The sequence below is a fragment of the Rhodnius prolixus genome, unplaced genomic scaffold (assembly GCF_049639745.1).
Source record: "Rhodnius prolixus isolate KJV_2025 unplaced genomic scaffold, Rpr scaffold_5, whole genome shotgun sequence".
NCBI classification, from domain to species: Eukaryota; Metazoa; Arthropoda; class Insecta; order Hemiptera; family Reduviidae; genus Rhodnius; species Rhodnius prolixus.
The window spans coordinates 26,381,596-26,405,580 of record NW_027411624.1 but is presented as its reverse complement, the minus strand read 5'-3'; the positions used below and the strand labels follow the sequence as shown (position 1 = coordinate 26,405,580).

Here is a 23,985-nt window from a genome sequence, read left to right as displayed (position 1 = left end):
CACCATGCCATGCCGTGCGATTGTTACACTAACTGGAGGATTCAAGTTACTGCATCACAATAGACAATCAACTGTCATAGTGCAAAGAAGTATGAACATGGTTCCTGGTATGTTGTTAGTGATTTCTTTTTCAAGTAATTAAATTTATATTACAAATTTATTATTGTCTATATTTATTACATAACAACGTTATTCTCTTTAGGATTTCCCTGATGGCATAACTATTCTGATTATTGTTACTAATTCTATTTACTTTGTTTTGATTATGTCGTAACCATTATTCATTATAGAGTATTAATGATGTTAAAGGTTTATCATGTTGGTTCTGTCCTGTTTGTTCCTTCAGTGATACATATTCTCGATAGGCACTGTATTACGTCGTTTATCTTGTCATTAATTTAACAAAATGAAATCCGTTTCGACACAATCACATAATTTACGGTTACCTCACTTTTCAGAGAGTCAAATCTCTGAACAGATATTCAGTTCGTTTAGTTTTCCCTAAAACGTACCACACTATTTTCTTCAAACCACTTTGGAGTATGTGACCATATTTGGTATTTTGGAAGTATGTGCCTATCCAAAACGGCTTTTTACCAGTTTTCTGTGTTTTTGAAAATTGCAGGGATTACATTTGAATTTAAAAAAAAAAAACTTATGTTAGGACTATCACTTTGGTTTGAAACTTTTTCTAAATCCAATGGTTTAAGTAATATTATAGAGAACATTTTATTATTGTCAAAGTGAATTTCGTTCAAATTCATACTGACTGAATTAGATCGAAAGCTATTACTCTTTAAGTCTCTGAGCCCATCTTAAAGAAATTTTTAGGTCTACTTTTAAATGGAAACAAGAGACATGTGTATACAGTTTCTTTAGATATTAGCACATGGAAGGCCACAATAAAATATCGAACTATTCCTAACGTCAAGTTATTATGGTCTTTTCAAGTTTTTAAATGAAGCGTTTAAATCAGTTTTTTACACGAAAGCGATGCGGTTATTAGAGGTATTATACCAAAAATGTATTTATTTATTGTACTTTTTTATTTATTCTTTTTATTAACATCTTTGTATCTACTACCTTATTAACAAATTACCTTTTCATCATTGAGGAGGTAATCGCACGGTTCGGATTTATAACAGAAACCATTGTGCCAGAATAACAAGTAGATTTTTCCTCATTAAGATTATTAGTTCATTCACTGACCTTTTGCCAATTGTTTTTTTTATCTAAATCTAGGAAACCTGTAACAGCCGTACGAAGAGAAAAAAAAAATTATCAACAGGTTCTTTGTTACCTCTAAAATCAAAATTAATATCATTTACTGAGAGGGAATAATGAATTACAGAGTGTGAAATTATAAGTGTGACTACACACATACAGAGGTATATGTATTGTATACTTATGTATATTATAATTGAAGATTCTCTAAGTACTTAATAACAATTCTGTTATCGGTCTGATAAATTTAATTAATTGACTTTAATCTATTCTCCTTTCTATATATGTAATTGGGTAAAAATAGTTTTCTTTCTTTACAGCATTATTAATAAAACATTACATTTTCTCTTTTTTAAAAGCTATTTTTAGTTCTGCACGCTACAAATAGTAAGGGAAGAGAGAAAAAACAGATCCGTTTTCTCTCCTATTGTTGTAATTACTTAACAAGAAAGTTACATACTAAAAGTAGCTTAGTACTAACAAGATTGATTACTGTTTTATTCTTCAGTGTCCTTCTCCAATCCTACTTTTAATTGAAAAGTACTGGAATTTATTCTTGTGGCTATTTTCTTACTTATTTTTCTTTTTAACAAAGTAGTTCTACAATTTCTGTAAACTTATAATGGTAGCTATTTTTATCTTTTTCTTGTCGTCTTTAATATGTACTAAAGACGATTTTAATAAGCAATATTTATATACTCAATTTAAACTAAGGAGTAACAACTTTAATTTAATGAATTGTCACATACTGACACTCATAGCAAATGTCACATACTGACACTCATAGCAATCTACATTTTTAAGCAGTGGCGATAGCCACTTCTTCCAATGTCTATGGTTATGAATATCTTAACCCATACCAATTCCATCACACGAAATAAATTGGGAATATGAATATGGAAATATATGTACTTAGCTATAGTGCCAGTCAGAGATGGGAACTTATTAAAAATACAATTTAATTATTAATTTTTTTAAAATATTAATCAGAAGTTAATGGGCTAAGTTAATCTTACTTTTAATCATATTACATTTAATTAGTGAACTAAATTTCAAATTTAATCGTTACTCAATTTAATCAAACAAATTTTTAAATCTGAGAATTTAATTGAACTTTAATTTTAATCACCGAATTAATTTAATTTCAATCGTTAATGAAATTGATTTATTCACTCACTATATAACTTTCCAACTATTGGTTCGAACCACGTTTTGGCGAGACCACCTTTCTGAGTATCTCCAATAAAAACTTTTCGATTAATTTTTACAGACTTGGACTTCACAAGCTTACTCATTAAACCAAGATAGATCCACCCTTACACTTTCATTCAACCATGTTGACGACTCACTAGACTTCTATAGGACCATCCTACACTCATATTCAACTTATTTTTTACCTCATTACATGTAACCTATTTAGTATTAGTCTATTATTTTGTCAATCTATCTACTACACAACTCCATATTAGTGAAGTAAGTAATTTGTGCTACTTCTTTTTCACCTTTGCTATACCACTCTGGTGTATCCTCGTTTTGTCGGACGTTTCTGGATTAGAAGGATCTAACGTAAGGCTATATAACTCAGTTAATTTGTGAGTAACTGTTATGTTATATCACTTTATGTTATATTGTACCAACCTTGGATTGACTTGACACTTATAAAGTAGGCAAATACTACTTTAATGTAACCTTCTTTTTCATTTTTTTGAACCGACTTGGTTACTCAATGCATATAGAGAGTTTGTGTTTTATGTCTCATTTATAAGTGTTTTCGTGAGCTATCAACACTTTGCAAGTTAAAAGTATTTATTAGTGGTTACTCCCTTCAGTAAACTATCTATTATAGCTATTGGTTTTACAGATTTCAGTGACAAAAATCTTATTGATCATGGAGCCAAACAATTGCTCCAGCGATACGTCAATAGAGTCGTCATCAGAACTTATTCCAAAGACCGGATTGCGTTAATCCTCAAGCACTCTCCTCATCAATATATTGAAATGTGGACCTTAAAATTTTTGGAGAAGATCTTTCGGAATAGATAGGGAACAATAATTAGAGAGAAGATATTTCATAAGTTTGATGGCACACGTGTTGTGGTAGAATGAAGGTGTCGAGTTTAAGAAAAGTGATATTATTGATGTACATGTTAGAATAAAAATGCATTGGCCCGATCCAAACCTCAAACATTGAACTGTACCTTGGACTCAACTTTATTCATAGTCCCACATCAAAACAATTTCTGTTAATTTAAATAATATTTTATTTTAATCTTTGTTACTTAATGTGCAATTTTTAGCAAGGAACATTACTTTGTCAGAAGCACAGCATCCTTATCTTTTTTTTTTTTTTTTTTTTTTTTTTTTGTGAGGCACTTAACTGCTATGGTCATTATGCCTACAGCATCCTTATCAATGTACTTTAAAGATCGAAAATAACCATTATTATTTTTTTTTTAAAATCATATTATATTTAGAACATTCTTTTATTAAAAGTGTGAAAATTACCAGAGGAGAAAGTGCGGCGTGTGATTCAAAACAGTATTTTGAATCAATTGAAACTTACTTTCTGTGTCACTTGCGTAACTTATTAAAGATATTGTACAGTACAAAAGGACGAACGAACCAGTACCGATTGGTTAAATTCCGCAACAAAAGACACAGTGAAGAATATCTTTATGTGTAGACGGAGGAGAAAGTTTTTTTTCGGGACAGATGATTAACGGTCTTAATGGGGCTATGACTGTTCTTATGCCTTCTCTTATTTCCTCTCACTTGTCATTTTTCCTTTATCATTTTAAAATGATTACATTTATTGTAATTCTTCTCTTATGTTACATTCTAAAGAGATTATAATTTACATGCCAAGTTTGGTTTCAGTAATTATTTAAAGTTATAAAAAAGGAATCTGATTCAATCATTTCCTCAAGATGTAATTTTCCCAAATAGAGAAGAAAATAAATAAATAACTTTGATGTAAAATTTGACTGTAAAGATAAATGAAATCTCAGAAAGGAGAGAGTTACTCGTCGTGAAGCTTCTATAAGATTGTTCCATTTTTTGGATGGTAAACAAAATCGAATCGTTTCACTATATCCGACTTAAACATTTTTCTTAAATAAAAGAAATTCTACAGTTTATTTTTGTGGATTTTCTTAAGATTTTATTTTATTAAGTTAATTTTATTCAGATATATTTTGTAAACAAGTTCCTTGTGTTAAAGTTAAGAATTGAATTTTGGATTGAAAGCGGAAACTAACAAGATTAATTTCTTAGTTTCTTTAATTTACGAGGGCCGTTGGAAAAGTCCGTGCAAAAATAAAAACTACTTAATTTTTTGGGGTAAACCTTTTTTATTTTTCAACATAGTCTTCTTTTAGGCTTATACACTTCGTCCAACGCTGCTCTAGTTTGTTGATCCCTTCCGAATAATAGGATTTGTCCAAGTCTGAAAAATAGCCATTCGTTTCTGCAATCACCTCCTCGTTTGAATAAAATCTTTTTCCCGCCAGCCATTTCTTCATATTGGGGAACAAATAGTAGTCCGAGGGAGCCAAGTCTGGAGAATAGGGGGGATGTGAAACGAGTTGGAACCCTATTTCCATTAATTTTGCGACCACAACTGCTGAGGTGTGAGCTGGTGCGTTGTCGTGATGGAAAAGGAATTTTTTGTGGGCCAATCGTGGGCGTTTTTCTTGCAGCTCGGTTTTCAAACGGTCCAATAACGATGAATAATATGCACCTGTAATAGTTTTACCCTTTTCCAGATAGTCGATGAGGATTATTCCTTGCGAATCCCAAAAGACAGTCGCCATAATCTTTCCGGCCGAAGGAACGGTCTTCGCCTTTTTTGGCGCAGATTCCCCCTTGGTAACCCATTGTTTAGATTGTTCTTTGGTCTCAAGAGTGTAGTGATGTATCCATGTTTCATCCACAGTGACGAAACGACGCTTAAAGTCCTGCGGATTCTTCTGGAACAGCTGCAAACCGTCCTTGCAACACTTCACACGATTTCGTTTTTGGTCAAGCGTGAGCAATCGCGGCACCCATCTTGCGGATAGCTTTGCCATGTCCAAATGTTGATGCAAAATATTATGTACCCGTTCATTCGAGATGCCCACAGCACTAGCAATCTCACACACCTTCACTCTTCTGTCATCCATCACCATATCATGGATTTTATCAATGATTTCTGGAGTAGTAACCTCAACAGGGCGTCCAGAACGTTCAGCGTCACTTGTGCCCATATGGCCACTCCGAAAATTTTGAAACCACTTATAAACTGTTCTAATCGAAGGTGCAGAGTCACCATAATGTTTATCAAGCTTCTCTTTAGTCTCCTGAGGCGTTTTGCCTTTCATAAAGTAGTGTTTAATCAACACACGAAATTCTTTTTCGTCCATTTTTTTGAAAATCACTCGTCTTCCTCGATTCAAACGAATGCCAAACACAAAGAAATAGACCGATCTGGCTGAAACTTGGTGTGTGTTCCTCCAAGAGATGCTACTAACTAAACATAACCTCGATACGCGCCAGTAGTGCTATCTCTCTGACTTTGCACGGACTTTTCAAACGACCCTCGTATTCTTTAATGTTTCTTCAAAATTTTCGTTGGTGGTATATTATATAAGTGTGCTTGTAGTTGGTAGAGTATTTTGTTAACTTGGAATCCTTATATATACGCTCGTAAAAGCGTGTTTTCCTTTATTTTATTGCTTTTTTATACAAAGTTAAGGTGATTGGAATTCATGAGTGTAAGACATGGACCTCATGAACTATTCCGTATTAGCATTCATACAGTTCATCAGTTACAACAACAATTATCAACTTTATATTTCAATATTGAACGATTCGCAGATGAACCTTTGGACCTGTTGTTCGGATGTAGACTGAATAAGCATTACAATGACCTAATTGTAGCCTTAGTACTAACGTCTATTTGTAGGACCCCTGCAGATTGAATTGTGGAGGGTACTGTTAAATTTGTTAAGTTTCTTTCTCAATTGCTTTAAAGTTAAAAAAAAGAAACGTTAAAATAATTTATAGAAAGCCAAAATTTTATCCAATTTTTGCCCTCACTCTTCATTTCCTAAAATTGCGCAAGATAGCGTTCTACTTAGAACGTAGATTGAGTCGGAACCGGAAATATATACTTTGAGAAATTGTGATTAAAAAAGAAAAAAATATGGGTGAAAGTAATTTTTTTTTTGCAATTGTAACAGTTGCCTTTCTTTTTTTTATTTTTATATAATTTCGGTTCTAGAATTCTATTTAATGGTTATTTTAATTTAACTTGTGTTGAGAATTTAAAGGACTATATTTCAGATAAATGTCTCCTGAAAAACACAGTTGTCAAAATTCGATACAGTTATTTTTGAGTAAATACCGAAAATCACAGATTTTTTAAAGACGCATCACCTATTTACAGTTTGCTTTTTTTTCATACTGCTTAGATTTTACAACCATTCTTTCACTATAGTGGTAATTTCCTAGAAAGTTTACGTTTGAAGTTGAAGTTGGCCTAAAAGTCCACGCCATCGCAACCCAAAAGTTCTACGAGGGTCGTTTGAAAAGTCCGTGCAAAGTCAGAGACATAGCACTACTGGCGCGTATTGAGGTTATGTTTAGTTAGTAGCATCTCTTGGAAGAACACACACTAAGTTTCAGCCAGATCGGTCTATTTCTTTGTGTTTGGCATTCGTTTGAATCGAGGAAGTCGAGTGATTTTCAAATCGTGTGAAGTGTTGCAAGAACGGTTTGCAGCTGTTCCAGAAGAATCCGCAGGACTTTAAGCGTCGTTTCGTCACTGTGGATGAAACATGGATACATCACTACACTCCTGAGACCAAAGAACAATCTAAACAATGGGTTACCAAGGGGGAATCTGCGCCAAAAAAGGCGAAGACCGTTCCTCCGGCCGGAAAGATTATGGCGACTGTCTTTTGGGATTCGCAAGGAATAATCCTCATCGACTATCTGGAAAAGGGTAAAACTATTACAGGTGCATATTATTCATCGTTATTGGACCGTTTGAAAACCGAACTGCAAAAAAACGCCCACGATTGGCCCACAAAAAAGTCCTTTTCCATCACGACAACGCACCAGCTCACACCTCAGCAATGGAAATAGGGTTCCAACTCGTTTCACATCCCCCCTATTCTCCAGACTTGGCTCCCTCGGACTACTATTTGTTCCCCAATATGAAGAAATGGCTGGCGGGAAAAAGATTTTATTCAAACGAGGAGGTGATTGCAGAAACGAATGGCTATTTCTCAGACTTGGACAAATCCTATTATTCGGAAGGGATCAACAAACTAGAGCAGCGTTGGACGAAGTGTATAAGCCTAAAAGGAGACTATGTTGAAAAATAAAAAAGGTTTACCCCAAAAAATTAAGTAGTTTTTATTTTTGCACGGACTTTTCAAACGACCCTCGTATTTTGTCATCTACTAAGCACAGAAGGAAGTCTAACGTTATTCTTCCCCAGAACCATCCAAAAATTTTACTTGAAAATTTTAAAATAAAGTATTAGTGCATGGGTTTCATTAGAGGTGAAAAGCTGTTATCAAAAAAGTCGCTTAAGTCGCGGAAAATAGCATTCAAAATTTTTGCTTCATTTTGATAGATCCCACTCGGCGGATCAATATAAAAAGGATGAAGGAAACATTATTTATCCAATTTTCTAATTTTTCAATAGTTACAAGTCAAGTAGTGAAAACAAAAACTTCGCTAAAATTCTGTATACAAAAAAAATGTTTTTCAAATTAAGCAATAACCAATCGGATAAATAACTTCTTTTTTGCATCTGTACGCGCATATTAGCCGTTATTAAGGTTGAACATTGAATTAGCAGTAATTAATTAATTTTACCACAATTTATTCAAGAATAAGTTTGGAATGCATAAACAGAATGAGTTAAATGTGGGTGGCTGTGAATGAAAGCGTGAAGGACTTGGTTGAGCACGATGCGCGTCTGTCTGCCTAATATAGTCCCCGTAACTCTCTCTAGCGAGAAAAAGAAATATGAATAATTTGTTTGTGGTCAGTCTGTTTCATCATTTTCTTTTCTTTTTTTATCCAGTGTTAACGTAGTTATTAATTTTTTCAATTAAATAAAGTAGATAATTAAAATGTCTGTATTATTTTTAGTAATGAAGAAGAGCTCGATGAAAGAGGGACAGAGTAGGAGCTGCAGCCTAGATGTTGGACGAACCGCGGAGAATGGCTTTGGATTTTCACGCCCTTAAGATTAAACAGGTTAATCTTACCTATATTATCGACTGCACTACACTAGTGTGGGCCTAGATCACACACTTCATCTTAACCTCTTTGTAATAAAATTATTTAATATCTCTAGCCACTTCTACTGGAACCACCCTACTGCCCCATGCTCTTGCTGCCTAATAACACACACCCACCTACTACACTTTCACGTCATATGTAGCTAGTTTTCTGTGTATGTGTTACTTTTGGCCCTGCAAACCTCTTGTAACAAAGCAACATTTATCCTAACCTCATTTCAGCACAGGTATTCCCGAAATTGACTATGGTAATAGACTCTGACAATATTGATCCAAATAGTTTTTTAGAAATAACGTTTTTAAGATATTGTGGCAGTGTTTTTATGTAAGAAAGGAAACAGATTGATTGGTCTGCGTTTTTTGAGGTGATAAATAGAAAAAATTTGATTAAACTCCCTTTAAAAGTAATTTCTGAGATTTCTGAAAGCTTATTTTATTAAGCTTACTTTATTTTATTATAAGCTTATTATTTTAAAAGTGATTTCTGAAAAAGATTTCTGAAAGCTTATTTATATCGTGTTAGACCCCTGGAAATATTAATTTTGAATTTACTGGAAGTCTTTTAAATAAACTGAAGTGTTTTAAATAAAAGTTTTATGCTCTTGAACAGAGCAAGGAATGTGAGAATTCAGTATAGCGCCAAAAGAATGTAAGCTTACGCAAATATGAGCAATTTTTACAATTGAATAGAGTATGGGAAAACTTGGTTTGCAATTATTATCATTATTTTTTTTTTTTTGACAATTTTATTTTTTATCAGAGGATGCAAAACTAATATCTTAAATGAAAATACAAAATCTAAAATCTGCACCATCGCAAAACTTGACCTGCTTTCGATAGTTCCTCTTCTCTCCTTCTACCAAAAGACAATAAATATTTTTCTACAACTTATTTAGTGCATTGTTTGTTAATCTAGACTTTTCATCACCACAAATAATATGTACTAGTATGTACTTGCTAAAGTTGCTTATATCTAGAGGGCTGTGCCCAATCACCCCCCCCCCTTCCAACCTCCAAAAATAAAGAATGAAATGCCATTTTTTTTAGACGGGCTTAACGTCCAAGTACCAAATTAGGTGTCGTGGAAGAAGGCTAGTTTTACAAGTTTACATTAAAATTCTCATATTGGCCATTAAATAAAATCCAAGACCAGGAATCCTCACAAAAAGTCATTATGTTAACGAGTTAAGTATCTAACCGTTTGGCTACCGTGGTGTCGAACATTTCCATAAACTTTTTTGAACAAGTCCTTATATTTGCGTTACTTAGGCCATTTACGAATCATCATATTTCAATCGTAAAGATTTTAATGTAAAAATGAATTGTAAGATCTATAAAATTTACAATTCATAGTAATTGGTACCGAATCCTAAATTTTCGTATTTCATCTGCAATCTAAACCATAAATCTAACTTAATATCACTTAAAAAAATTAAATTTCTAAAAGTTAAATAGGAATCGAAACGAATTTAAGTATCCTTGGCCGCAATTGCTTGTTACCCACTTATTTTAATTATTGTAAATAAGTGTTAATTCAAAACCCCTTTTTTTTGAACAGCAGATCTCAGAACTGTAGGCTTAGTGAAACCCAAAATAGAATTTATCTGGAGAATGCAATACTTCCTCTTTTCAGGTTTAAGAAAGAGTAACAAAATAACAATTTTTTGCCTAGTACTTTTAAAAAAAGTAAACTTTTGTACGCAAATAATTTAAGTGACCTAAAATAATTTAGCACACTCCCACAAAACGAATTGGGACTAATTTGAAACAATTATAATAATAAAATGCGCGTATTGTGGTTTTCTATTATACAGTTTCTTGTAACATATAAGACAGTTGTTGTGAATTGCATTTTCTTTAATTTAATCTTTTCACACATTAAAACTATGGAAGAAGGAAGTAATGAACGGTATAAATTACTGGATCTTATTGTTTGTTATTTAGTGCATAAAATATAAAGTTATCTCATGCTTGTCTTGAAATTTGGATCTCAAATAGATATTGCATCCTTTCAAACTTTCTCTCACCTCCTTTATTAGGCGAAAATTATGTCGGATTTTAGAATCTTTTTTTATTTTGGCAGTGATGTACTTTTACCTGTATAATATTGAATACCATTTTACCCAATTAAATGTAACTAAGGAAGAAATAGCGCAGAAAATCAAAAGATGGTGTGCTTAGTGCTACAAAAATTTAATTATTGGTTCAATTTTTTGCCATACCAAGTGTTCAGTATACCTTAAATCTTCGAGAGTTTATTCTTGATGATATCCCTGTACTCAAAACGCTATATTTTTGCAGTGGGGCCAACTATTTAGATTTAGGGCAACTCAGGTAAACCCTAACTCTCAATTCCACACCCTCACACTTTGAAACGCTGAACCTATACAGACGATTTCTCATTTTTCTGTATGAACTCTACAGGTCATCAATAGGCTCTGGTCACCGCGTCTGCCAGCTCTTCCAGTTAAGATGCGGCTTCCTAATTACGGGCGTTCAACATGATTCTGAAATACTATAACTCCATACATCCACTGCAATTTAAAGCGTCCTACTCGTCTAGTACCCAGAGGTGTGACAGACCTTGGTTTCGGGCTCTTTGACATCCCGGTATACATATTTCAGCAAAATATCTCTTGTCCGCCTATATCCTTTAAAGAAGCGTTCCAGATCACGTTCTCCAGCCCTAGGTCAATCTTCCCACATAAACCCTCGATCCAACCATTCTCTATTATCTTTCTGACGACTTTGTCATTTGCCTTACTAATCAAATGATCAATACAATGCAGCCTATACAACGTAATCCGTTTATTGACGTCCTGGTCTGGAATAGACACATTAACTTCACATTAGAATGTCTTCTCCTGGTTTTCCACTTTAGGAAGAATCTTCTTTTCAAAAAGTTTCAGTTTTTTAACTACTTTCGTTATATGTTAAGCCTTTTATGTTTACATGACCATTGGGTTTGATCAGTGCAGTTGCGTGCAAATATTTAATTTTGGTCTCCTTAACTACCAATTCCACTTCTTAGTAACTCAGATCAGTTTTTCCATTTCAGTGAAGGAAGGACCTACCCATAATGTTGACATCATCTACATGGCCATCGATTTGTGCAATATTGTACTGTTTGCTAGATTACGCCTTAGCAAACCACATGCTTCTAGAATTCGGTTAGAAAGTTGTCACGATTTTGCATTTCCTTTCGAAGCGGTGCGATTCCACTCATTTTAGAAAAACCCATTATGTAATTTTCTCTACGAACGGTGACGAAGTCACCTGAAGTCTGGTGCGAAGTCCAAAAGTAAGTAGTACATCTGGACGTTATATTTTCTTGCCTTTCCTAGAATCATTTTGGTGATAAAGATTTGAGCTTTGGTAGATTTGTTTTCTCGATGCCTACACTCGTAGACATCTGTTTCTCTCTTGGCACATGAAAACAGTCCATCATTTGCTATGCTAGAGTAATTTGTATGTTCACAAATAAAAGATATGCTCGTCTACTGCAGAATACTGCGCTCTATAAGTAGAGGATAACACTTGTTTCCTATAAGATGTGGAGCACGGGTGACAAATAAACATTGCGTAATTGTCTGTCCAAAGGAGAAGTATATTTATTTTATCGGTTTTCAAAATACTATTCAGCAATATTGCCTGAAATTTAGAGTTGCAATTACACTAAGCAGAAAAGGAAAAATTCATCCATGCTCGGTACATTATTTAATTAGACCAAACTGAAGTTATCTTTATCCAAGTATACTTTTTTAGTTTTCGTCTCTTGTTACTGTAAATAAAAAAATTAAATCTGTACCTCGGAGGGAAAAGGCACCATGTCCATTTTTTTCGATTTTCAGATTTTGGCATCATTTTACAAATTTTTTGTTGCTCTTTCTACAGGTGTAAAGCACTATGTCCTATGTTTACTATTAAGCGATTTATGTATTTTTAAAAAGCGCTATGATACTTCATTGCTTAAGAGTAAAAGGCACTACATGGGCATAAATTTTTTCACAATGGAGATCAAAATAAAATATTTTAAAATATGGGAGTTAAAGTGGCCATACCAACTATAATAATTATGGTGAGAAGTACAAGAAAGAGTATAACCAGAAAAGTGGAACAAAAAATGAATTTGGAAAAATATCTTCATTTGGCTCTCCTGTAAAATTTACTTTTTGTGACATGGTGCCTTTTCCCTCCGAGGTACTAATATTCCAAAAAATGGTCTTTGCTGGACGCTTTTTCTGTTAATATATACAGCATAATTCAAAAACAAAAATATTGCAGGCAGGTCGGACTGATTTTTAGTTGAGAGTTATCGGATTAATCACAGTGCTGATATATGGCGACAGAATATGCAATCCAGGCACATTTAGGTATAAATGTCCAATTATGGAACAACTACTGTTCCACCTAGTTATGAAGGACTGTTGAATATTTTATCAGTTTTCAATGTTTGTCAATTAAATTCTAATAGATAAAGACCTGCCACTTTTGATTGAAAATCTTTTTAAGAAAACTGATTTTTCACGGAATTCTTAGAAGCTGTAACCCACAAATGTTCTCTATTAAATTCTCCCGAAATTCTGATTTATTAGAGTAAAGTGACACCTCTGTTTGTATATAGTAAAATACAAGTAGTAAATTTTTATGAAATGTATAAGATAGGTCCTGGGAACTGAAGTGAAAGAATATCCAATAAGTGACCGCCCCTGATTTTTTACTTAAAGAGTAGTCAAAGCATTTGTAGTATTAGAGGAAAACGTATACAAAATAGAAAGCATTTATTCATTATCCCATTCTACCAGGCAGAAGCTGTGCTTAGCAATTAATTAATCATTTGCACTATTGATCGCAAAATAAATTTTCACAGCTTTTTATTATCATTATTATTCAGAAAGAAAACTATTATTTTAGGAAGATACATTATTTAAAGAATCCTTTTTCTATCTGTCGTCCCTATTGAGAAAAGAAAACATTAATTTCTAATTAAGTTGAAATGACAGACAAGAAAAAAAGGAAACAAGAGTTGTCTGGGGTAGTAGCAGATCCGGCCAAGATCGAGGGTAATGCATGTTTCGAGACCAGGTCACCCCCTCTCACGACGTAGTCGTAGTTCTTGGTTCCCCACCCCTTTAATAGGCCGGCTTGGTATACTCGTTCATTTCTATGCGTGTGTAAAGCAGTTCCGCCACAAATAAGGAAATTAATAAATATTTGTATTGTTATTAAAGCTCGTTCATTTCTATGCGTGTGTAAAGCAGTTCCGCCACAAATAAGGAAATTAATAAATATTTGTATTGTTATTAAAGCTCGTTCATTTCTATGCGTGTGTAAAGCAGTTCCGCCACAAATAAGGAAATTAATAAATATTTGTATTGTTATTAAAGCTCGTTCATTTCTAAGCGTGTGTAAAGCAGTTCCGCCACAAATAAGGAAATTAATAAATATTTGTATTGTTATTAAAGCTCGTTCATTTCTATGCGTGTGTAAAGCAGTTCCGCCACAAATAAGGAAATTAATAAATATTTGTATTGTTATTAAAGCTCGTTCATTTCTATGCGTGTGTAAAGCAGTTCCGCCACAAATAAGGAAATTAATAAATATTTGTATTGTTATTAAAGCTCGTTCATTTCTATGCGTGTGTAAAGCAGTTCCGCCACAAATAAGGAAATTAATAAATATTTGTATTGTTATTAAAGATATTACATATTGATTTTTAACGCTCTAGTATATTTTGTGTATATAAGTATAAGTATTACTGGTACACGGAGCAAAAGGTAGTCTCAATTTAAACTTCAAAATTCAGAGAGCAGTGTATTAAAGTTCACAAACTGTATTTGAATAAAATTACTTTTAAAACAGAAAACAATGCTGGTGTAGAAATCGCAATATTATCTAAATGATATTCTTTATCGTGAAAATTGGGCAGTTTGCGATTGGTTCCAATAAATGGTTTTAAATATTATCTAATTTTTCATTTAATTGTAAGTCACTATTGCATGAATAAGATTTTAGCGTTAAAGAAAAAGAAAAAAAATCGGATTTGATGAGACATTCATCAGACTTACACTAAACAGTATTCTTTTAGTTGTTATTGATGAATTTTCTTAAACAATTGTTACTAAATGTTTCAGGTGAAGAAATTGTACTGCAAAGAGTGTTTTAAAGGACTGCACAAGTTTACCAAAAATCCTGAAACTACGCCAGTAAATAAATTAATAATCACCAGATGATGGATTCGAACGAAACATTTTTGGAGGTTTCTGCTGTCAACAGAAATGAATTTTCATTTAGGATTTCTTGGGTAATTTTTTTGTTTGTTTTCTGTTATGTTCAGTAGATATAAATAAAGGGGAAATGAGTTAAACTGTTCACACAGTATAGTCACTGCGTCCTGTAAGGATCAATTGTTACATTCCCCTTTTATTTAAATCAAAGGTAAAAGGATATACTCTATGCAAGCCTAATGCAAAAGTCAAACCCAAAAGCGCCGCTATATGGTTCATTGCCATAGTACTTACACGCCCAATTTGTGTAACTTCATTCTTTTATAAGAGCTGAACACTTGGAGCGGTGTATCTACCTCACTCGAGCAGAACCATTAACCAAACACAGCAGGCTCATGAGTCTTGTAGTTGTATCAAGTCTGCAGATCCACCAGAACTCTTAGAGCTATCTAGCTCATATTTGAGTATTTCGTAAATTTTTAGCGAGGTCTCTAGATTGAACACTTTCGTTTGTTTTTGGCCAATGATTATGCCACTAAGCGTTTTAACTTAAAGACTGGTTTCTTCATTTCAATAGACGCATGAAAGGTTTCTAGAACATAACATGTATATTTGTAACTGAAATAAAAGTTTTTAATTAGAAAGTAAGTGGAAACCCACAAAAAAATATAGTGAAGAACAAGGTGAAGGGAAGCCCTTTCTTTACGCATAGCTGGTCACCCTATAAAGAACAACTTTCTATGGCCTTGAAGCCTTTCCGGACTGGTGTGCTTTTTTATTTACTGGTCCGTATCCAAAAAAAAAAATGTTTTGACATGAAATTATTTTTTTACTGATGTTAAAAATTGATAATGTTTGTACAAATAATTATAAAAGGAAAAAAAAACAATGGAAAAAGTACCTTATATAAGTGAGTTATCCTATGAGGTAGTAGTGGAACAGCAGGTGGTTGATGGATACGCGAACGTTGGGTATACGCACTGATAGACGGCACAGTGAGAAGTAGCTGGAGACTGGGTCAGTAAGACGGGGAGGGCATACCGACTGGACTCGCCACTCCTTCTTAGTGCGCCTGCGCTTCAGCTCTTCCCGACTAGAACCACCCCACTGACCTACTTCTTACTCTCAAGGACACTTTACTGAAGATCCGGCTCTTAAGAGTGGTTCTCCCAGCATGAACAACAACAATCATAGCAGCAGGTGGAGAGAGAAAAAAAAACCTACCTCTCTTCAGATTATAAGAAGTGCGAACTGAAACCTTCCTTCTTAATTAAACCTTGGCATTAACATCTTTCAAGGAATATCCTTTTCATTTTAAATAATAGTTTTTTTTTTTAAAAAAAAAAAAAGAATAACTTTATTCTTCACGCAGAAACGTTAACTCTTTTGCAGTGCCATCAAGTTATTAACTTGTCCTCACCCCAATCGGTGAGCGCCAACTTTCTAATAAATGGCTTTCTAAAGACCCACATGGTGATGCTACTACTTTTAATAGATGTTTCCACTTCATCTACTAAATAGTTGCAATTATCGACAACACATTTATTTCGTCATCTTTGGTGTTGCTTCGATGAAGTTGTTTAATTTCTATTTTCTAGGCCTTTGTTATTTACTTTCTTGTACAAATTTTGGATTCCTTCAGGATATTGGGTAGTTTCGATCTCAAGAAACTCATAAGATATTCCTTTTATAAGGTACCGAAACAAAAATGTCTGTACAACAATAATAGTGTAAAAAAAAAAAATTCAGTGCCATCTAGTTCTTAATTTTGTACCCTATAGTGGCAAGATTTTTATCTTTCTGGAAAACCTTGTATGCAATTGTTCATTACCGGATGGTGGAACTTATTGAGTTGGTCCTATCAGCTTGTTGGGAGTAAGTTTATCGGGAACAAATTCGAAATATATCACTCCTTCCTAGTTCTTGTATTATTTGTATTTAAAAATTTATCTTAAAGATTATTACTTCTATGTTGTAGAAGTGTGCTGTTGACTGCTTACATCACATTCTAGTCTCTATCCACCTAGTGGGACAACACATAAGTATGTTTTCTTCACTTTTGGCAGAAAAAATCAATATAAATTGTTTAACTACTATAAGCCTCACTTCATTGTTTAGAAAATCACATTATCTGGGCCTACAGTGAGTACACGAACGGTAGGGATCAGCTATGGAGGGCGATATTACAGACGAACTGCCCACATCTGACTAACTTCAAACACAATACTGACTTATCCAGACTCATATAATTACTTAAAGGCTAATAAAATGTAACCAACTTTCACGCATCTAAACTGACAATATTATTTTAAAACTGCACATTACAGACGTCCATCCACTACTAAAAGAAAGGCTCTTTAGAGTAGGGTTTTTAAGTTATTATTTACCAAGTATAAAAAAAATAAAATAATATTGAAAATGTTGCAAAAGTTATAAGCATTTATGCAGTAATTTTAACGCCACTATAGATGTATGAAGAATATGAGGGATCGCAATGCAAGGGCCCTTCCCCCCAAAAAAACAAAATCTTGGACTTTTTTTTTCAAAAAACGACAAAGAAAAGAGAAATTCGCTCTTTCAGTTCACCAAATTTTCGTGACTGAAGCAACTTAGAACCCAAATAGAAAATTGAAACTAATAAATGATTGGGTGGGGCAAACTCCCCTCCTTACGAGGCACGGCGTCGAGACTTTTAAAGTGCAAATCTGTACAAAATTTCGATTCGAATGACCCTTCATTCATGCAAATCGGTTCACGAGTCGATAATTTGCAACGATTGCTATACTTCCCCTTAAAAAGTGTAAGAGCTGATCGTCGCTTTAATGTTACGTAGGGGAGCCCTAACCCTATCACCCTACCATATTTTATCAAAATCGGGCCAAGATTTACAGAGTAATTAGTAATAATAATTTTGGAGGTGGCCTTACATAAAGGGGGCTAACTCCTCTCCCATTCGATGTACAGCATCGAGACCCCCCAAAAGGCACATCTACATAAAATTCCGAATCGAATGACACCTCATTTATGAAAATCGGTTCACGCGTTTAGGCGCTACGTTGTTTACAAAAAAGGTAACAAGAAGAAGAAGAAGAAGAAGAAGAAGAAGAAGAACAAGAAGAACAAGAACAAGAACATTTTTTGAAAAAGCCGTTTTTGCTCATTTTTGGCAACTTTTTTCTCGAAACCTATTAGATCTGGGTTGTTACAAAAAAATTACAGTTATAAAGGAGGGTTTGCCCTATAATTTAAAGAAAATTTGGGAATTTTATCTTTTATAGAAAAAGAGAAAAAAATTGTCAAAGTTGGGTGTTTTTCAACGTTACGCTTTTTCGTGCAGTTTTTGATGATCAACCCTTATACAACTGTCCTACCGGACAGTTTTAATACGCTATAGTTCACAAAAAGTAACGTGATTAGAGAGATCTAAGAATGAAAGATTGACATTTTCTCTGTGCTAGGATTTCATTCTTTATCAAAATATCCGATTAATACAAAATAAGTAAAAAAAATTTTGTAGACAAAAATAGCAAAACCAGAACTCATTCTCTAAATCAGATTTGTTAAGAATTAAGCTGAGATTTTAGGTCGAAAAAATCCAAGCCTTAAAAATGGATAGCATTTGAATTCTACGAAATAAAATAATAAAGAATTCAAACCTAACATTACTGTTAGATAAACACACTAATAAATAATTAATAATTACATTGTGTTATACAATGATATCTTTGCGGATATCTTTCCAAAATAACTTTATTTTTAATATAAAAAAATATATAAAAGCAAATAGAGGTATTTTTATCACTTACAAGCGATAGAAATGTTTATATAATTAATTGGAAATATACAATAAATTCGTGTGGCAAAAGGTGTTTGAGGAATAATTACTAAGAAACTTCTTTAAAAACTGAGTTCAGATATGTGGCCCTGCAGTTCATTTCAATAGTACTACTATTATAGCACAGATCACTAAAAATTTGTAAAGTGTACACACCATAGTGTGTGTATAGACAGTATACTGTCAGTGTAGTAGTACTGTATACTTTACTGATCAAGGTCCTTAAGATGTTTGCAGTTCACTTTGTTTCCTTGAACTTCTTTTCAAGAACAATGACCGTTCGCCTTATTTACCTTTTAGAACAAATTAATTATGATGAATACCCACTCGTATTTGTTTATTTCTAATATAAGGCACACTTTATGTTTTTAAGGTGAATACAAACATTCTTTACTTTGTTTTTTTTTATTAACCGTTAAATAAAATCCAAAGCTTAGATAATATGTAACCACATATTTCTATTTTGAATAATGATGGTTTTGATTTTGAATAATGTTATAAATTTTGATAACTTCAAAAAGTAACGACAAAATAATTAGGATAAATTAATATAGTTTCTCGGCTGTTGAGGTGTACGAAACAGTTTAATTATCAATCCGCACGGAATCTTTTGATTAACTTCTAATTTCTGAAAGGACCCGCAATACAACTTTAAGGTCTATCATTGAGTAGTCATATACAATGATTTACATTTTGCTATTTAGTTACTATTGTTATACAAAACATAAGTCTGTGCTACAAAAATGCCATATGTATAAGACATCAAGTATATTCAGATTTTTTGTATTTGAAAAGGTTTTTATACCACAGATAAAATGCCCTGTGATTTGTACATCTTCTATGGCATTTTTTGTGGTCTAGTAAAAGTAATTCCATATGTAAAAATAATTTTCTAAACTTTTTTTTTTTATTCACCCCGCGGAAATATTGATTAAGCTTTATGTTCAATATAGTCAGAACCAATTGAATTTTACATTTTGAATTTTGGGTTATTTAAATTTCTGTCCTAACGGGTACCAGTTTTGCCGAATAGCGTAATTAAAACAGTTGGGAGCTTTTTAACACGGAAACGGTCATCTCTGTACTCAAGTGTTTGAAGATTCATTTATTAACAATAGGTACTGTCTCGTAAGCTTATTCACTAATTTTAATTTTTGAATTAAACTAGTCCTATAATAAAAGAAAAATTGTCGCAGAAATACGAGTATAAGCCAAGATGAAGGGAGTAGTGCAGGATAGTATATCTAAGAAGATATTTAGAGCCCAGTACAAATAACTAACTAGTACCATCTTTACCTTTAAATATTTTTGATAACTTTGTACGCAAAAAAAAAATCTAAAACATTTTCTGATAAAGATACATTCATGTCGTGCTTTATTTTGTAACCTGGAAGGATGTTTGGTTTAAATTTCAATTTATTATCTTAGGAGCCATTTATGTAAAAATCCCATGTCAGAAAAACCCCATAGGTCACAGTTCTTATTAACGGATTAGTGCGGAATCTTAGTATCGCTTACCACCAGTATCAAAATGGAACACTAAGTTTTAAGCTTCCTACAAAACTTTTGAGGTATTCAGTTCACAAACATTCGTACAGATCTCGTTGTGAGTTTAAATGACCACAAAAATGTGTTCCCGGTAAAAAATCAATTTTAAAAATATAACTGGTTAACTATACTTGCTCTATACTTGTTCGAGGTGATGTTTTATAACCATTTAAAATTCATTTTGCAGTGAATATTTAAAGCTTTAATAACTTCTGTATTTCCTCACTTCATGTGAATGATAAGAGAACAAAATAGATAGTAGCACCTCTTTGTAAATTTGACACATCACTTAATCAAGAAGTGCTGTGGAATTGATTCAAGAATTAACAATAAACTCATCATTACTTGCGTAGATTGAAATCACTAATAAGGATTTATTTATGACCTGATCAATTTAAAAAAAAATCTTTTGATTTATTTATGCGTTAACAACATAATTTTTTGTAAGTGTCTTTAAAACAACCTTGGAAAAACTTTAAATTGTTGAAAAAAATGAAAATTCTGTACAAGCAAGTTGTATAAATTTACTAAGAATTTGCCGGCAAACTTATATATGTCCAGGGTTAGTAAATAAAAATGTACTTACGTATATTGCACAGGTGGACCAGATTAATCCAATTGGTTGAATTTTAGTGGAGAACTATCCAAAAGTGGATGACACTTTTCTACAAACAAAAATTAAATACTACTGCACACTAGAATTCTATTTGAGCACAATCTTCGTTAATGGGTACAAGAAATTATTATGGGCAGGTAGGGATGACAGACTATCTTATATAGATACAGGGGAAAGTGGCTCCCCCACCTCGCCGTCACTAAAACACTGAACGCCGCTGAGGGAGCATAAGGTGCGCAATGTATTGGGACTTTCCCGCCTTTCTGAAACCATTATTATTGTTCATAACTTTACGATCTGTATCTTGGTTGGGTTGTCGGGAATGTGTCAACGTTGCGTAATGAGGTTTTTTTGTTTTCTCGGTTACATAAACCAAGGTCCGGGTTGATTATACTCTGTTCCCTACTAGGTCATTCCTCAATCAACCAGCGTTAGGTCCTGGTTTATATTCTAACTGAATCTATCCATTGTTAGTTTTTTGGTTTTTTTTTACAGAATGAAAGTGATTGAGTCATAGTACAGATGTATGTACTTGCTGTATAATTTAATTTCTATCTGAAAAACGCTATCTATATCTAGAATTTCGTATGATCTCTTTTTACTCAATTAATTCACATCCTGATTGCTTATAAAGCTATGAAATCATGGCCTAAATTATACACCGAAAACTAAAGATTTTGTTCATTTCAGCATTTTATCTTTACTCGAAATCTTTCAAAATTCTTAAAGTAGAGGATCCTTTAAGTGTGTTTTGTTTTGTTTTTTTTAATTTCTAGAAGTACTCTTCTTGCTCTTCAGGGCTTTTCAAAAATATATGGAGGATGTTGTTTGTCTAAATTGTTTTCAACTAATTTTTTAATCAAATTTTCACGGACAAAATTATCAATTTGCATTTAAGTTTTAAGTAAACGTATGTAAGTAGGTTTTAAAAAGGGGAATCCAAACGTGCATCAGGTGGATTAAGTAGTACCAACTGTGTCTTAGTGGCTACAAAAAGCACGATTTTCTCTTACTGTTTAATAATATTTATACTATTTGTGAAGTTACAATTGTCAAAAAATGTTCACAACCTTTACGAAATTGATATTTATTCTTTCCGCTTTTTCAGTTTGTACTTTAAAGCGATCAAAAACAAGATAAAAAGGTTTGGATGACGGAGTTTTGTCATCAAACTCTTCGGATCCATTCATATATACGACAGGATGAAATTAAGTCAAACCTTTTTATATCTATTTAACTACAACATGGTGCTAATTCCGTTAAAATACTTAGCCCTCTATGAGACAAAATCTCTTACCTCTCTACCTAAAACATGAACTTTTATTTGTATGTGTGCCCCTTCAATGCTTCTCCAATTGGTATATCATTCAATTCTTAATTACTCTGTAATAAAATTGTTTCGTGACAGTAAACGCAGGCTCGGTTCCACGAAATAGTGAGCATGGTGACGTGACAAGAAGGGCTTAGTTTAAAAATGTCTTTGTAGCTAAAACCGACTTACATTACCTTCGTAAGGTACGTTTAATAACAATCAATTTTACAAAATGGGCATTTATCTATGGATGAAATAAACTCTATAAAAACATTAGTTTTATAGTAAACAGATGTAATAAACCTCAACTTACTTCCAATTAGAATCAGTTGCAGTTCTAAGTGAAAGTGAACAAAAAATAAATTCTTTAATTAGCCCAAAATTAAGCCAACTTTAGGAAATTGTGGTGAACTTTTTTTTGTCTCTTCAAGGGACGTTGTGCCCTCGCTTTGAAATAAATAATAAATGTTCTTAATGAGTGACATAATTGACATTTAATTTCTTCTTCTTTTTTTTAACATCAAATAATGTTTATGAAAGATCTGTTTTATCAATTTAAAGAATAATTTATTACTCAATTATTTTTATAAATTGTAATTAAGAGATTAGTATTGACATCATCTGTAGTGAGCATTGAACCAAAGGCGCACAAATTATTCTCTTTTATATCTCTAATAGATGAAATATCCCGTTTACTAACATAGTTGCTATCTCTCCGGTTCCTTCAGCCTCGTTACCTCATTTCAAATTGAATTATTTAATTATTTTTTTCAGTATTAACTTACACATGTATATACATATACTATATAAATGCATATATGTGTGTGTGAGCATTTCTACTTTTAATTTTTTCCTGTTTTATACAAAATAATGCTGCTACAATACAGCAATTTTCGTCACAATAATTTTGTCATACAATATATCACAAATTTCAGATTTAAATTGGAAACAAACTCATCCGTGTTATTTATTATTTTATATTCCTTCTGATATTTATACTTTTTCTTATATTGCAGCCACTAGCGTAATGGGGTAAAGCATCACTTACCCGCTACACATCCTTCGCTAACCTCTGCCTTAGACCAGGCTGTTGGTCCATATAAAAGTTTGAGATCTCTAACAGATGCTTCCTAAAAACAACTAATGGAATGCCTCATTTTTTAAGGTCCGAAAAGCCTAGGATATGGCTATATCAAGTTGAAGATTTCTCATGTAAGTTCATTTACAAACTCCCACTACTTGTATCCCCTAATATTGGGCATTCTACTATCTTGAACTGCATACAATTTTGCACAATTATAGAAACCACCTATCTCTTGAGTATAATATCAATAATTCCAGCGCTATAATACAGGGTGTATACGGAGGAGTGGTCGAAACTTCGGGAGGTGATTCTGCAGCTCAAATGCAACAAAAAATATTCTCTTCACTTTGGCCCGATTCTCAATAGTGTCCAAGATATTTGCATTTTTAACTTTTCCGTCGATATTCGCGTTTTTCACCATAAAAACGGCCGTAACTTTTCTATCCTTTATCCTACAACAAATCTGCTTATTCCAAACGAAAGAGCATTAAATTTCCTATAAATCTGCTTGGTACAGAGCCTCAAAACGATTCTTATAACAATGAAATTTTTACTTGAAAGTCTAAAAATTTCGTTCTCGATGATTTTTGTTAAAATTTTCAGCTGCATTTTCTCAATGGTTAATGAATCAAGGAATCACATAATTTCAGAAAAAGTTGCGCATTTATTGAGCTTCAAGACCATATGGATTTTTTTGGTTTTTAATAAAACCCTACCCCGAACAGAGGGATGTAAATGCAGAAAACAGAGATTTTGCGAACTGACTTTTCATTACTAATTTACTCAAATATCAATTTCCACCATTTTAGTAACCATTTTATTTTTTCACAATTATTATTCA

The 23,985-nt window shown here is 32.9% G+C and overlaps 1 protein-coding gene across 2 annotated transcripts in view; it reads right to left on the bottom strand.

Moving 5' to 3' along the window:
• Nucleotides 1-20,840, bottom strand: part of dyl (transmembrane protein dusky-like) — a 42,355-nt gene extending 21,515 nt beyond the window's left edge. The window contains exon 1 of one of the 2 annotated variants that reach the window (XM_074135277.1): nt 20,719-20,840. The gene's annotated coding sequence lies outside the window, so the exon portion shown is untranslated. Of the gene's footprint in view, nt 1-15,650; nt 15,770-20,718 lie in introns of those variants that run through there. The other variant, XM_074135276.1, reaches the window with a different exon arrangement.
• Between the last annotated feature and the right edge of the window lie 3,145 nt (nt 20,841-23,985).